This window comes from Bubalus bubalis, chromosome 21 (assembly GCF_019923935.1).
Source record: "Bubalus bubalis isolate 160015118507 breed Murrah chromosome 21, NDDB_SH_1, whole genome shotgun sequence".
NCBI lineage: Eukaryota > Metazoa > Chordata > Mammalia > Artiodactyla > Bovidae > Bubalus > Bubalus bubalis.
Genome location: NC_059177.1, coordinates 32,333,442 through 32,350,406, shown reverse-complemented (window position 1 = coordinate 32,350,406; position 16,965 = coordinate 32,333,442). Strand labels below are relative to the sequence as shown.

At 37.3% G+C, this 16,965-nt stretch overlaps 1 protein-coding gene across 1 annotated transcript in view; it reads right to left on the bottom strand.

Moving 5' to 3' along the window:
* The window catches only part of LMOD3 (leiomodin 3), a 43,600-nt gene that overhangs the window by 16,934 nt on the left and 9,701 nt on the right, over positions 1-16,965 (bottom strand). The window contains exon 2 of the mRNA XM_006071464.4: positions 1,430-1,468. The gene's annotated coding sequence lies outside the window, so the exon portion shown is untranslated. The remainder of the gene's footprint in view (positions 1-1,429; positions 1,469-16,965) is intronic.

The following is a 16,965-nucleotide window of genomic DNA, read 5'->3' as shown; positions in this document are numbered from 1 at the left end:
GATGAGCAGCACTTGAATTTCCACTATGAGGAATTTAATATTTTAAATAATTTGTTTTTCTTATTGAATATCCATTAAGCCAGGATAAAAATGTAAATGGATCTAAATGGAAATATTAAAAAAAACTCAAACCATTAAAGTACTGGAAGCAATCATGAAAATATTTTCTTTTTCATAACTTCAGAGGACAATATGGCAATACTTATCCAAATGAAAATGCATACTCTCTTTGACCAAATGCATACTTTCAGTGTGTAGGAATGTATTCTACAGATATACCCCCAACATGGGTGAAATAATAGATGTGTACAAAGCAGTGTATTGTATGCTATTATTTATGTTATAAAACATAAAAACAATGTATGTATATATATTTATACAAACTTTATCAATAGATCCTTGGAAAGATACACAAGAAACCAATACTAGTGGATGCTATTGGAGAAAGAAATGGGTTGTCTGGGGGACAGGACTAGGAAAATACACTCTGTTACTGTATACCTTTTATAACTGCAAATTTTGAAATATAAATATAGTGCCTACTCAAAAATATACATTTATTGTATAAAACTTAGGATAACACATGGAAGCATAAAATTGCCCCTTATTGCATCACTAAGAGCTCCCGCTATGAACATTTTGGTTTATCACTCTAGTCAGTCCTTCCTTCCAGGCATATAAACTCAATAATCGTTTGTCATCTGTCTGTCTTTTAACTTACAAAATCATGTGTTTTTTCTAGTCAAGAATATATTCTGCTACTACATTATTTTTAATAACTCCCCGTTAAGATTCTTTATATGGAAATTCCATAATTAATGTAACCAATCTCCAATTATTGAATATTTGGACTGTTTTTGATGCTCACAGCACTTCTTCAATAAATATCCCCTGTAGTAAAATACTTATACACATGCAAGTTTATTTCTTTAGGATAAATCGAAAACATACCAAGAAGTATAATTACCAAGTCAAAGAACATAAGGAAATTTAGGGCTTTTCATATGTATGGCTAGGTGATCCCCTCAATATTACTATAACCCATCCTCAATACATGTATATTATTTGCAAATTATATACACGTGTTACTATTTCAATATCATCTATAATATATAATTATATTTATACATAAATATAAAATAGACATTGTCAAACAATATATTCTTGAATATATATAATGTTTATAAGTATAAATGAATTTAAATGTATACAGACATCTGTATAATAAAACAGATGGAAAAAATTACATGTGAGAAGTTTTAAATGGACATTCTAATATTTTCTTTCTACCAGAATGGTTTGTTTTGAACACCCCAAGATCAAGAGGCTTTTCATATATATGGCTACATTTTTCCCCAGAAAGCTATTACCATTTACTTGGAATGATCATTTTTAAAGTAAAGAACAAAGATACACAGTGGCAGCTTACTCTTGGCCTCTTTGTGGAGACGTCCTCTTCCACCCAGTCCTGTAAAAGGGAAGTAAAAGCTTGGCCTCAGCGGGCAGAGAGGTAGACCACTTTCCAGACAACTGATTTGCAGACCATAATTTCCGAGGCTTAGCTTGCAAAACAGTGATCACAAAGAGTTGGACAGTACTGAGCACGCACACACACGTACGTGCGCACACACACGCGCACACACACACACACGCACGCGTGCACACACACACACACACAAAGAGACTGTACCAACAAGAGTTTTGTGTTCAAGGAGGTTTGGAAATGTTATATTCTGCAATTGTCTTTTAGAGATTTGTAAAGCACATGAACTTTCAGACTCTGAGAAATAATATGTGAAAGAAACCCATTTATTTAGCCCAATACTCCCCAACTTTATTTAGTTTATTCAAGCTTTTTTTTTTTCTTTTAAAAATTACTAGTATCCTTGCAATTACTTTCCAAAATTTGTACTTTGGGAATTAATGATATAAAAGCCAAAGATCTGGAATCAGTCTGCTGGATTCAAACCACAGCTTCACTCCTTAATAACTATGTGATGTTTTGGCAACTTACTGACCCCTAATTCCTCATCATATAAAAGATATCTGAGAGTAATAGTCACCATATGTTATTAATGAGAGAATTAAATGAGGATACAGATAGATACTGATGTAAATATATAAATTAAGTAGGATGGTGCATGGCTCAGAGCAAACCCTCAATACACGTTAAATATTGCCAGTTTCATATTTCACGGATAACCACAGAAACACTTGAAGAAAAACAACGGCAACTGTGAAATATAATACATTTTATAAACCACTTTCATAACAGAAACCATTATATTAATGGCAATAAACAAAAATGGTTTAAAAAATCTTGTTGCTCTTGCAGAAAGCAACTCAGAGGCTTTTAGGTGGAATTGTGATAGGATTCTCAGGTTTCTTAGTGAAAAAGAATCTGCTTGCCAATGGAGATATGGGTTCAGCCACCAGGTAGGGAAGATTGTCTAGAGAAGGCAATGGCAACCCACTCCAGTATTCTTGCCTGGGAAATCCCATGGACAGAGGAGCCTCGTGGGCTATCGTCCATGGGGTTGCTGCAAAGAGTTGGACAGAACTGAGCACGTTTATAAAGAAAATAGAAAATCATCATTTGCATGTAAATAGGAAGCTATCCTGAGAAAATGATCTGAATTGTTGCTTGTAAGCTTTCAGATTCGTATTACTATTCTGGTGACCAAATGCTTTTGATGATCATGCAGATTTAGAAACTGCAGGAAAGGACGCTGCCTCAGCTCACTTCCATCTTGCTGAGTGAGTTTGGAAAGGGGGTACACCTCTCCCAGCTGCTTCCATGGTGCACTTCATCCATATGCTGACGGGAAGAGTTTTGCTGGTGTAATTAGCCTCATTTGATGCACAGATGATTTAGCTGTGCTTTCGCTTAATGATGTTCTGCTGCTGCCATCTCAGCAGCTTCTCACATCAGAATCCACCTATGATGCCAAGAGAGCAACAAGCTGTAGGCTCACCGATTTACTTTTATAGTCACACAGGGCATCACAGATCAGAATCTCTGACAGAGGTTTATTCAGTGCCTGGGACCCCCACCCCATTAGAAATTACTAAATCTGAATTGTCAAGTTTGGATCCAGGAATCTCCATCTTTCTGGCAAGCTCTTCAAGTGATTCTGGTGTATAAATGGGTATGAGAGGGAATTCCTTGGTGGTCCAGTGGCTAAGACTTCATGCTCCCAATTCAGGGGGCCTGGGTTCAGTCCTGGTCAGGGAACTAGATCCCACATGCTGCAACTAAAGAGCACACAAGCCACAATATAGAGCCAGGGCAGCCAAATAAATAAATATTTTAAAAATGAGTATGAGAATCACAGCACCATTGCAAGCCACTCATTTTAAAGATCAGGTTCAGAGACCTTTAGAAACTTTGCCTTTGATGAGGTTCAGAACACGCTACCTCAAAATATGGCATCTTGGCATATTGACTATTTTAAGCTGGAGGACTTTGAGAAAGTATGTGCAGGAAGGACTCTTTGACCATCCCTGAAGCGGGTCATGAGACCCTCCTGTAAGAGAAGTGTCCTTACCTCTGAAGACAGAGGGCTCAAGATGAATCCAAACAGGCCCTGTTTGTCAACAGGCCCTGCAGTCAACAGATGGTTGACTACCTGTGTTCGTACCATCTGCCCTGTCTCATTTTCTCCTCCTGACTTTCTACTTTTCATCAAACCTAGGATAAAAACACTCAAGCTTAACATGTCTTGGGGTCTTCATTCCCTTATGAAGACTTCCGTGTCATGCAAAACTTACATTAAGTAAATTTGTATGTATTTCTCTTGTGAATATGTCTTCTGGCCCAGTTTATAGGGCGAGAATTGGAGAATCTAAGAATGCAATAGGAAGAAGAATTTTTTCCTCCCCTACCCTGGGCAAGTCAACCTCTGGGCCTCATTCCTACTTCATCTGTAAAAGTGGGATGGTAAATGGACCTACTTTAAAGGATTTGGAGGGGAAAAAACCCCTAAATGGCATTATTCATATTAAGTGCTTATTAACCATTAGTTAATCTTATATTTTCACAAAGAAATTGTGTGAGTCTTTCATGCCTGATATCTAGCAAATATTGTTCAAGCCAAAAATAAATGGCTTTTCCATTTTATTCTTTCCAAAACAGCATATAAAATACATGTAAAAGAACTGTTTAAGGCTTGATACATTTGTGAAAAATCCTAATGGTAAGAGGAAGTACTTTCTTCTTGGATCTATCCAGTTTTCCATCCCACCTTCATTCAGGAGACGATGACTGTGGACAAGCCATCTATTTCATCAGCCCCAACACTAGCTATTAATATAAATGGACACAACTTCTATAAATGGTTCCCAAATGTTACTAAATAAATCAGTTCTGTCCTGTTTGTGGCATGCTATTCTCTTATGCAATTCCATTTGGGTCACGACGACTCTGCTCACTGGCTGCAAATTGCCTGAAGATTTTGTGAGTGTGAAATAAATGCCTCGCTCTCTCCTCAAATTTCCCTGACCCACGAGCGCATTGCCTCAGGACGCGCACTTACAAGGTAATTGCTTCCTAGGCTCAAAACACCCAGCCTGTTCCACTCTTACCAGACTCCAGAGTAGCATGAATTACAAAAGGATATTTACTATTTTGTTTTCATTGGTTTAATAAGCCATCTCAGAATTCTTAAACTGATTTGATTTTGGCCTAATTTCAAAGGTAAATTAATTCTATAACTTCTGAAAGTGCGAGGATGCTATCATACTCCTCATACTGCTAGGACACTAACTATTAATACCGTTACTGCTATTAGCATTACAGCTTCTACTACGATGGCTACTACTATTACTACTAATGCTGCTGCAAATACTAGTACTATGGCTGCTAGTACTACTACTAATGTGACAGTCCACTGCTAGTAATTGTACAGCCATATTGCTAGCATATTTGAGCACTTAATACCCCTAAGCGTGTGTTAAGTGATAGATGCATATGTCAATTTTTTCATAATCTTGGATAATCCGTACTTTTATTAACCTCCTTTGACAGGTATTAAAACTGAAACATAGGCATTTGAGTTAAGGACTGCCTCTAAATTTGGGGCTCTTAATCCATGTCCTCTGTTAGCTTCCTATCAGTCCAGCAGAAATTGCATCTCACATACCCACAAGACTAGAGTCACATAGCACAGAAAGCAACTGCTCTGAGACTTGAGCCTCCCTGTTTCCACGATAAACTTTCCCACTTCCCTGCCTCCCTTTGGTCTCCGCCAAAGGCCAGTGATGGCAACTGACTGCCTTGCCAAAGCAAGCTCTGGGTAAGTATTCTCATTTAGGTGATCTTCATTTACTTCCATAATTTCAGTGCATTCTACTCTGGCCATCGACCATCGCATAAGAAATAATAGCCATATTTAGGAAGGCATGAAGACAAGAAACTCTAGATTCTGACCCAGAAAGATTCAATAGATAAATATCAGCCCCCGCCTAGATAAGCAGAACAGCCCAAAAGAACATCTCTAAAAGGGACTTCTCAGACTTGTGGTCACCAAGAAGGAGGGGAGGTTGGGAAGGGGTGGACTGAGAGTTTGGTGTTAGCAGAGGCAAACTACTATTAGAATGGATAAACAAAAAGTCCCTACTGTATAGCACAGAGAATCATATTCAATATCCTATGATAAACCATAATGGAAAAGAACATGAAAAAGAATGTGTATATATATGTGTGTGTGTGTGTGTATAACTGAATCACTTTGCTATACAGAAGAAATTAACGCAACAATGTAAATAAACTATACTTCAATAAAATAAATTTTTTAAAAAAGAAAGCAACTGCTCTGCTTCTTGGGGCAAATAAATGATGAAAATAGGCAGACTGCAAGTAATGCAGTCAGAGACAGCTGTGCCATCATCACCAAATACCTATTGAAAATGGGAAGATGCCGTAAGAAGGATTCTTGAACCAAACTGGGTGGAGAATACTGAGTTAAAGAAATTTAGAGATATTTCTTAATCAAAAAGCTATGAACATGCTAACGAGAATTGTGAATTTCTAAATTGAGAAAATCATCTTCTGTATACCACATCTTCTGATAACCACAAAAAGCTTTTTAACAGAGAGCATTTGTTCTTCAGAACACATTTTGTGAAACGATGATATAACCAAGTCAAAGGAAGAAAACAAGAAGGAAATACTCTAAAACGCTACAGCTCCAAGTGGAGGGATTACTGATGACTTTTCCTTTATTTCATTTTATTTTTGGATCCAATCTTGGTTTTTTCCCATCTTTTTTCTAGGCTCAGAAAACCAAATAAATGCTAGTTGCTTTCTACAACATAGAAAATAATCCCAAATAATATTTAAGTCAATATCAGGATAACTGCCTTAATTTTCCTGTAAACTTGGGATATGAGCACCCTATTAAAACAGATAAAAATAAATGCAGGTCTGATCAAATTTGTAGAACAAAATACTTTAACCCTTAGGTATTCCACCCTTAGGTATTATTTTCTATAACATTTGTAAACAGAGTAGGCAAGTCTCAAGTCTTTCTTTTTGGATACCTTATGTGTATGACATTTCCCTAATCCTTTGATGAAAAGCCACATTATCCAAGGAAGAGCTATCAAAACACTTAAAAACTGAAAGCACGCCTGGGATTTCTTGAGGGTTATCTGCAACATATTTCATCATCAAGAAATTTATTTAATTGAACTGTAAATTCAACTCACAGTCTGTTGAAAGCAAGAATGATTGCACAACAATGTGAATGTACTTAATGCTACTGAACTATACACTTAAAAATAGTCCATCTTATAAATTTTGTTATGTGTTACCACAATAATAAAAAGCAAGGGACATGAAATATATTTAGGTGGCATATTTTATTCTGAAAGATTCTGACAACTTCAGATATTTAAAAGTGTATTCACAGCATTGTCTATTACAGTGAACTAGAAACAACCTGAATGCCCCACAATAGGGGACTGATGAAATAAACCAGACCCAATTCCTATCTCTAATACTTTAAAATATCTTTAAAAAATTGATGAAGCTTTATATTTATTATTATGGAATAATATCTACAATTAAGCAAAACATGCCTGTTATTAAATGGCCTATTAAGGTCAAATGTTTAAAACATTTAAATATAGTCTCTATATATTTATTTCATAAACTGAATCTTTATCAATATGAAACAATCATTGTTTTCTGCTTTAAACATGTCCAAGTTATTTGAATATTTTGCAAATGCATATATGATTTTAATATCAGAAAAAACTTACAGCATGTTTTAAGTGTGTCAATATTTAGACACTATCCTTGTAGGGATCATTTTACATGATTAAAGTTTAGGCCACTGCATACATTATCACAGAAACTACCATGGACCTCTGTTTCACCGTATTTAAATGAAAACTTAAGAATTAAGGCCATTTTATGGAGAAAGCAATAAGTAAATGGGCCATGGAGTAAAATTTTGTTGGGGGGGAATAAGCAGCAAAATCAGTATTTCAAACATTTGTTCCTTCCAGATTAAACTAATTTATACACTTTGATAGACTTTAAAATAATAAAAAATGTTCATGGAAATAAAGTATAACTTCTATTTTAGAAATATAGTTTATTAATAGGTCAATGTGAAAAAAACTAATTAAAAATCTTGGAAATAAGCAATACGATTATTGAAATAGACTATACAATGAATGGATGAACTCCAGCTGAGTACGCAGTGCATTTTTAAACTGCAACATAGAACCGAGATGTTCAAAATGAGATGGGGGAGCCAAAAGAATGAAAAAGTAACCAAGTATGGAGAACTGTTTCTAAGGCTCCCACATTTGTTTAACAGGAATTCCAGAATAAAAGAGTGGAGAGAATTGTGAAGAAAGCAATATTTGAAGATAAATTATGGTTAATTTTCCAAGTAATCATACCAGTCAGTCCTAAAAGAGATCAACCCTGAATATTCATTGGAAGGACTGATGCTGAAGCGCCAATACTTTGGCCCCTTGATGCGAAGAACTGATTCATTGGAAAAGACCCTGATGCTGGGAAAAATTGAAGGCAACAGAAGGGGCTGGCAGAGGATGAGATAGATGGACAGCATCACCAACTCAATGGACATGAATCTGAGAAAACTCCGGGAGACAGTGAAGGACAGGGGAGCCTGGCATGCTTCAGTCCTTGGGGTCGCAAAGAGTAAGACACAACTGAGTGGCAGAACAACAACAACAATTTTCCAGAACTGAAGAAAGACATAAGTCCTCAAAGTAAAAGTACTTTCTGAATACTAAGCAAAATAAATTTTAAATCATTTTAGACCATCAGCAGTCTTAAAACAGCTGCACCTACTCTGCCATTCTCAGACAACTTGCAATAAAAATGCAAAACTTTGAAAGAAATTACCAGAGAGAAAAAAAATTATCTACAGAATAACAAAAATCAGAGTGATAGTAGACATCTTATCTACAGTCACAGATGCTCAAAGTCAATTAAGTATTATAAAAAAGAGAAGTACCAACTTCAGGAAAGTGACTCTCTGACAGAGAAAGAAGAGCATAAAAGGAAAAGGTGAAAGTGTCCACTAGCATTTATTATATAAGATCCTACTCAGTTTTTCTGAATTATTTTACAAAATAAAAAGCCACCTTTTAAAAAGTTAATAGTATTAAGTTCAACGACAAAGGAATGGATAATCAAATTGTGGTATTGTATATAAGAAAAGACTACTCAATAAAAATGATGCCCATAGTAACATGGTTGAATTTCAAGAACATTTGGTTAAATAAAAGAAGCTGGACACCAAAAAATACCTGCAATAAGATTCCATTTGTGCGGAGATCAAGAAGAGGCAAAGTGAAACCATGGAGATAGAAATCAAAAGAGCAGTACTTATGGAGGGTGGGGATTGACTGGAAAGTTGGCACTAGGGAATCTTCTGGGGTGACGGCTAAATCTTGATTGGGGTGTGGGTTATATTTCACAGTGTTGTTTAGTCACTAAGTTGTGTCTGACTCCTTTTTGACCCCATGGACTATAGTCTGCAGGGCTCCTCTGCCCATGGGATTTCCTAGGCAAGAATACTGGAGCGGGCCACCATTTCCTTCTCCAGGAAATCTTCCTAACCCAGGGATGGAACCCACATCTCCTGCATTAACAGGCAGATTCTTTACCACTGAGCCACCAAGGAAGCCCATGTGGGTTACATAGGTGGATAAATTTGTCACAACTCATCTGTTTGTATAGCTGGGATCTAGGAATTTCATTCAGTGCACATTTTATCTTAATGTAGAAATAAAATTTTAAACCAAAGTTGACATTTTAAAAATGTAGACCATTCAAAAGTGGAAAAAAGAACCACAACACTGGTGCCGCCACACACTTGAGGATATAAGGCCAAGGGCACTTCAGTTGATTGAAATGCAAGGAGAAATCTAGATATCACAGCTCTGTTACTCAAGAAGCATTCAGGACATCAGAGAAAAGGCCAGGGCTTCAAGAAACTAGAGAAGTATAACCTGAAACCATGTTCAGTGTCTTAAGAATTTTATCAAATCTTACTAAGCTACACACAAGCTTTGTCTCTGGTCTCTTTCCAAAGAAAGAGCTGGAAAATATGGTCACTGAAATAAAATTAATGGCTTTTCTTTGTGTAAAATAAATATGTAAACATTATATAAATGATGTAAATCATACTTGCTCATTATAGAAAAAAAAAATAGAAGTTATAGATAAGGAGAAAGAAAAAATTGAAATCACCAGTTAGCAAATATGTACTCTTAACATGTGGTTTGTTTTCTCCCAGGCTCTTTTTTTTTCTCCAAAAAAATGTACCTTCCTAAACATTGCTTTTAATCTAATTTTCAATTTTGTTAGTGAGATTCTGCACATCATACTTTGCAGAAACCTGTGGCTGTCTTTGTTAGCAAAGAGCAAACAAGCAGATAATGTAATTAATCCTATTTTCCCTGGACTCAGAATGTGATCTTAAAATGTCTTCCTTGGTTACTCTGTTTCTAAAGGTGGGTCTATTGCTGTCTAAGACAAAACCAATTTGTCTTTCAAATGTTCCCATTTATGACTTGGGAAGTGTTCTGTGATATTAAGCTAATAATATTTCTTCACAAATGATTTCTTCCCACAAATACAAAAGCACCGTTACCTAGGCTTGTGCTTGACACATGACTACAAATGGCTATAAAACATGATTTTTAAAAATGAAAACACTAGGGTTTACCAGCCTAAATGATTTAGGATCCCTTCTGTGGTCTTTTTGATAGGATATACACTTAACCAGGTATTTCTGCCATCCATCAAAACACCTTTGCAATGTCTATGAGAGCTGACTTTAGCCAATGCTGGATTCTGTTCAACATTCTCAATTTGACTATTTATTGTCCATTAGAGTACAAGTGATATAAGATCAGAGACTTTATTTCATTGGCTTTTTTATTCTCAGTGACTAGAAGAGATAAAGACTCAAAATGAATATGCTGAATGAAGAGTAATAGATTTTCATGTATCGAGGGGCAACTGATAGCTGAAATAATTTACAGTCTTCAAGATTCTTCTCCCTTCCTTCTGCCTCTCCTTTCTCTTTCCATTGTGGCTGGACATTAATGTGTGAGGATGAGAATGCAGCCTGACTACAGGAAGAGCTGGGCATGCTGCTGGGTGGGATATGCCAGTAGTTAGCCTATTTCCCACCTTTCTTCATGATATAAAAGGGAGGAGAGGTAACATTCTAAGATACAAAAGATAAAATATAATTATTAGTAAATTAATTGAAAGTTGACTTAGTTATTCCTTGCATTTTTTTATAACTTTGGCAAAAGATTTGCCAAAAAAATAAAAAAAAAAAAAAAAAAAGATTTGCCAATGTCTCCAGCATCATAAAGCTTTGTAAGGACAACTTATAGTACCTATCTATTCTTTATGTCTTCTCATGGTTCAGGGCACACTGTGAGTTATCAAGTATTTTGGTTGAATGAATGAATGAACCACTTCCAAGGTGACTGGGGAGAAAAGGAGGGCATGTGTGATACTTAACAAAAATATCCAAAGTTCTTCTCAAAAATAATTTAATGAACGTATGAGGACAACAGGAACATAAAGAAAGCCCAAACTCAGGTGTCGCCACCTCTGCCCTGACACATGGAACCAGGCCTGTGCATCAGTCTCAGCCATGCAACAGAGCTGCCACAAGGAGATGTCAGCTCCCACCCCATCAGGACGCAGACGTCACCACCTGGCAATTCTGTGCAGCCTGGAGACTAACCAGAGTCTCAGTTTACATCATGAGGTGGTGGGAGGTTCTGTGACAACGTTTAAAACAACTTGAACCCATAATAACCAGTTGTAGTCTAATATAGCCAACCGTACTGTATAGCTGGTCTTCAAGCTGCAACTCAAAGTTACAACAACTGAACTTGTGAGCTTTTGTTGTTGTTCCAGAGAAAACTGTGGAGTTAAGAGGTGGAATTTGCCACAGAAGACCAGCAGTGAGTCAGAGTTATTGTTTCTTCAGGTTTTTTTTTTTTTTTTTTTTTAAGGCACAGCTAATATGAAGGATTATTTCAGAGTTCTTCGGTTTTACTGGTTCATAATACATTTCTCAGTAAACTATTTCAAGGGGTCATGAACATTTTTTAACAGTATGGTTCTTACTATCTTCAGAATTTCTCACTTGAAAACCCAGGTTTTCTTCCAGGGGTTCAGAAAATCACCCCAACCAGGAAGGAGAAACAACTACAAAACTATTAGGGAAATCACTACCAGAGATTGATTTGTGCTCACCCTGTTACCATCATTTCGCTTTTATTTTTTTAGTCACAGTGAGGTTGTCTCCCTAATGCTGTGACCAACGTCATTCCTTACATACCTCCCATAATTCTTGGGTCCTATTTTGAAATTAATGACAGCGTCATATGCTAAATGTTTCAAAACAAACTTCACTCTGTTGGCTTCAATTATCCCCCCTGATAAAGATTACAAAGTGATTGATTTAAGCATTGCTTATTGTCTTTGGTTGCCAGACCTTCCCTGACTTTGCTCAGCAAATGTTTCCATGTAACACAAACTAGCATCACTTTAAAAAATACTTGTGGGTATGATGGAGCTTCTAAAATTGAAAAAAAATTTATCTGCCTGTCCAACTGCAATCCACTGAAATGCAATCTGGGGATTATAGAGTGTCAGATGGTGCCTTTACAATAACAACCAGTCAGCAACTGGGGGAATACAAGTGTGAGGTTCTGGGTGAGAGTTAAGACTATGGGGGACGCAGTATTGGCATGTTTAACAGTTAGTGCGGGCATAATCTAGGCAAAGAAATTACTCTGCATTAGTGGTTTTTTTTGCTGTAGTTTTTAATAAATAAAACCATTTGGAGGTTTTCTATATGTTACGGCATTTATAATTTCTAAAATGACTGTACCCTTTTTTTCAAAATGTTTGTTTCAAGAATGACAAGAAATGACATCCCAAAGTTTCATGAAAAAATCAAAACAAGGTATTTCACTAGCATATTTTGATCTAAAGTAAATCTATTTCTTGCATGCATCCCAATAGATTTTCCATCTTTTTTGGCATCAGAACATATTTTAAAGCCTTAAACATTTCTTGAGAGCTCAAACTCATGCATACTGTGTCAATCCATTATTAAAATTAAAATAGAATTTTACTTAGTGCAAAAGTACTCTATTTTAGGCAAGATAAATAAACAGCCAATTACCCAGTTGCTACCAAGGCATCCAGATGGGCTGCCAAGGCCAAGTCAGGGCATCACCCAGGAGAAAATCACAACTACTACGGCTGGCTGAGGCTTGTATTACAGACCAGTAATGACAAATACACGGCACTGTATCAGCACTGCCCTAAGTCACGGCTGTGGCAGACATAACTAATTGATGACGGCACTCTCTCAGCCCAGGAGCAACCTCAGAATCTTTCACAGAGCCCCACACCAGGCAGCTGCTCTCTATCAAGTCAGTGTCTCGTATGAAACCTATATTCAACCTCCACTTAAAACCACTTATCAAATAAGATGGATGAACAAGATATTTCTCACTTGTGTCCCCCTTCAACAATAATTTGACATCATTCACGGACAGAAGTGTCTCTCTGGGCACTTTCGGATCAAGGCAGGAGATTGTCAAACCCCCTTTCAGTCACAGATGGAGCAGAGATGTTGTGAGAGGGCAGATGCACACCTAGGCGGCTGACTCAAAGCCCACGGTCTCTGTTACAGACCCAGAAACAGCTCCATGCCCCTGAGAGCTTAGCTACAACCTGTCACCTGGAGTGACAGGCAAATTTGGTCTTGGAGTACAAAACGAAGCAGTTCAAAGGCTAACAAGAGTTTTCCCAAGAGAACGCAGTGGTCATAGCAAACACCCTCTTCCAACAACACAAGAGAAGACTCTACATGTGGACATCACCAGATGGTCAATACCAAAATCAGATTGATTATATTCTTTGCAGCCAAAGATGGAGAAACTCTATACAGTCAGCAAAAACAAGACCAGGAGCTGACTGTGGCTCAGATCATGAACTCTTTATTGCAAAATTTAGACTTAAATTGAAGAAAGTAGAGAAAACCACTAGACCATTCAGCTATGACCTAAATCAAACCCCTTACAATTTTACAGTGGGAGTGACAAATTGATTCATGGGATTAGATCTAATAGAGTGCCCGAAGAATTATGGATGGATGTTTATAACACTGTATAGGAAGCAGTGATCAAAACCATCCCCTTGAAAAAGAAATGCAAAAGGTAAAATGGTTGTCTGAAGAGGCCTTACAAATAGCTGAGAAAAGAAGTGAAAGGCAATGGAGAAAAAAAATACACCCACCTGAATGCAGAGTTCCAAAGAATAGCAAGGAGACATAAGAAAGCCTTCCTACGTGAACAATGCAAAGAAACAGAGGAAAACACTAGAAAGGGAAAGACTAGAGATCTCTTCAAGAAAATTAGATACCAAGGGAACATTTCATGCAAAAAAGTGAAGTGAAAGTCACTCAGTTGTGTCCGACTCTTTGTGACCCCGTTGACTGTAGTCCATGAAATTCTCCAGGCCAGAATACTGGAGTAGGTAGCCTTTCCCTTCTCCATGCAATCTTCCCAACCCAGAGGACAGAAACAGTATGGACCTAACAGAAGCAGAAGATATTAATAAGCTGTGGCAAGAATACACAGAAGAACTATACAAAAAAAAAGATCTTAATGACCTGGATAACCATGATGGTATGATCATTTACCTAGAGCCAGAGTGCGGAGTGTGAAGTCAAGTGGTCCTTAGGAAACATCACTACGAACAAAACTTGTGGAAGTGATGGAGTTCCAGTTGAGCTATTTCAAATCCTAAAAGAGGATGCTGTTAAAGTGCTGCACTCAATATGCCAGCAAATTTGGAAAACTCAGCAGTGGCCACAGGACTGGAAAAGGTCAGTTTTCATTTTAGTCCCAAAGACAGGCAATGCCAAAGAATGTTCAAACTACTGCACAACTGCACTCATTCCATATACTAGCAAGGTCATGTTCAAAATTCTCTAGGCATCAACAGTATGTGAATGCACTATATTAAAACTTATGAGATGCAGCAAAAACAGTTCTAAGAAGGAAGTTGATTGTAACAAATGCCTTTATTAAGAAAGAAGAATCTCAAATAAACAACCTAGCTTTACACCTCAAGGGATTAGAAAAATAAGACCAATCTAATCCGAAAGTTGGGCTTCCCTGGTGGCTCAGTGGTAAAGAATCTGCCTGTCAAGCCAGAGACACTGGCTGGATCCCTGGGTTGGGAAAATCCTCTGGAAAAAGTAATGGCAGCCCACTGCCCTATTCTTGCCTGGGAAATCCCATGGACAGAGGAGCCTGGTAAGCTACAATCTATGGGGTCTCAAAAGAGTCTGACACAATGATTAAACAACAATCCCAAAGTTATCAGAGAGAAGAAAATAATAAAGATTAGAGCAGAAAGCAAAGAAATAAAGACTAGAAAGACAACGGAAAGAGTCAGTGAAATTAAAGGCTGGTGTTTTGAGGAAGTAAAAAACTGACAAACCTTTTGCTAAACTTACCAAGAAAAAGAGAAGACTCAAATAAACTAAATTATAAACGAAAGAGGAGACATTACAACTGATACCACAGAAATACAAGGGATCCTAAGAAACTGCTATGAGTAATTATACACCAAAAACTGCCTAACTTAAAAATGAATACTTTCCTAGAAACATACAACCTACCAAGAATCAGTCATGAAGAAATAGAAAATCTGAATACATATCCATGATTTTCAAAGGGAAAAGGAGGGGGATAAATTAGGAATTTGGGATTCACATACACACAGTACTAAGTATAAAAAGATAACCAACAAGGACATGCTGTAGAGAGCACAGAATTATACTCAGTATCTTGTAATAATCTATAACGGATAATAATCTGTTTTAGGGGGTTGTTTTGGGGGGCTTTTTGGGGGGCCTCATAGCTTGTGGGATTTTAGTTCTGCAACCAGGGGTTGAACTCCAGCCAGCACAGTGATAGTAGCAAGGCCCACCTGCCAGACCACCAGGGAACTCCCAAGGGCCTGAAAAGAAATATATGCAAACATACATACATATATATATATAACTGAATCACTGCTGTATATTGAAACTTGACAACAACTGTAAATCAACTATACTTCAATAAATAAATAAACTTTCAAAAAAGATAAAACATCTAAACAGGCCAATAATGACTAAGGAATTTGAAATAGTAATCAAAAACCTCCTAACAAAGAAAAGTCCAGGATCAGACAACTTCCCTGGTGAATGTCACCAAACATTTCAAGAACTAATAACAGTCCTTTTCAAACTGTTCAAAAAAAACTGAAGAGGAGTGAATACTTCCAAACTCATTTTATGAGGCCTGCATGCATTACCCTAATACCTAAGCCAGATAAGGACAGGCCAAGAAAATAAAACTACAGGTCAATATCTCTGATGAATATAGATGCAAAAGTTCTCAACAAAATATCAGCAATCTGAATTTAACAGCACATTAAAAGGATCACAGACCATGACTAAGTGGGATTTATCCCTGGGATGCAAAGATGGCTCAACACACACAAGTAAATAAATGTGATACATCACATTAATAGAATTAAGGATTAAGATCATGTGATCCTATCAGTCAATACAGAAAGAGCATTTCACAAAATTCAACACACTTTCATGATAAAAGTTCTCAACAAAGTGGAAATTATATATATAATCTCATTTGTAGGTGGTGCAGTGGTAACAGAATCCATCTGCCAAGCAGGAGATGCAGGTTCAATCACTGAGTCGGGAGGATTCCTGGAGTAGGAAATGGAAGCCCACTTCAGTATTCTTGCATGGAAAATTCCATGGACAGAGGAGCCCTTTGTGTCCATGGGGTCATAAAGAGTTGGACATGTCTGAGTGTGCACCCATGCACATGCACACACACACACAAATGTATCTGTGGAATACACACAACTCAATAGCAAAAAATCCCCCTAATAATCCAATACAAAATCAGCAGGCAATCTGAACAGACATTTTCCAAAGAAGACATACAAATGGTCAACAGGTACATTAGAAGATGCTCAACATGACTAATCATCAAGGAAATGCAAACTAAAACCACAGTGAGATAGCACCTCATACCTATTAGGATGGCTATTATCAAAAAAGGACTTCCCTGGTGGCTCAGATGGCAAAGCGTCTATCTACAATGTGGGAGACCTGGGTTTGATCCCTGGGTCAGGAAGATCCCCTGGAGAAGGAAATGGCAATCCACTACAGTACTATTGCCTGGAAAATCCCATGGACAGAGGAGCCTGGTGGGCTACAGTCCATGGGGTCGCTAAGAGTCAGATAAGAGAACAACTCTCCTGGTGAGAAAACAGGGCCCTTGTCCACTGTTGGTGAGAATGCAAACTGGTACAAACATGATGGAAAACAATACAGAGGCTCCTCA